This window comes from Chrysochloris asiatica, unplaced genomic scaffold (genome assembly GCF_000296735.1).
Source record: "Chrysochloris asiatica unplaced genomic scaffold, ChrAsi1.0 scaffold00461, whole genome shotgun sequence".
NCBI classification, from domain to species: domain Eukaryota; kingdom Metazoa; phylum Chordata; class Mammalia; order Afrosoricida; family Chrysochloridae; genus Chrysochloris; species Chrysochloris asiatica.
In genome coordinates this window covers 294,095-294,717 of record NW_006408979.1, presented here as the reverse complement: position 1 = coordinate 294,717, position 623 = coordinate 294,095, and the positions used below count along the sequence as shown (strand labels likewise).

The 623-nt window shown below is 39.6% G+C and overlaps 1 pseudogene; it reads left to right on the top strand.

The window, feature by feature from the left end:
* The first annotated feature begins 386 nt into the window (after positions 1–386).
* The window catches only part of LOC102836066, a 2,870-nt pseudogene continuing 2,633 nt past the window's right edge, over positions 387–623 (top strand).

Below are 623 nucleotides of genomic sequence, written 5' to 3'. Positions count from 1 at the left end.
CAGAAAGCCTCATCTTTCTCCCATGTAACTGCTGGTAGTTTCTAACTGCTGACCAAGAGATTAGCATCCTAATTCTTAACCACTAAATCCAATCATCTTTACAGTTTACAATATAATTTTTCTTGCTATCAACTTCTCAGATTCTAAACCCCCTTTAAATATTTACTTTTGTGACATCACCACACTTCTAATTTCCATTTTTTCTTTTAGGATGAAGGAATGTCTACCAAAAAAAAAAAAAAATGTGAACTACAAAAAATACAAAAAAAGTGTCTGAATGTGGGCGCGAGAGCTGTGGCAGCGTGCAGTGGCAGGCCAGGGCCGCCACAATGCAAACGCGGCCTTGTCTTGGGCAATCAGTGGCGGGCTGTCTGCAGAGATTCAAGATGACCAACGAAGAACCTTTTCCCAAAAAGATTTGACTGAGTGAAACAGACTTCAAAGTTATGGCACGAGATGAATTGATTTTAAGATGGAAGCAGTATGAAGCATGCGTACAAGCTTTGGAGGACAAGTACACAGTTCTTAACTCTAATGATGTTGTTGGCTTAACAGAGTCTGAAGAAAAACTAAAGCAACAACAGCAAGATTCTGCACGTAGGGAAAACATCCTTGTAATCAGA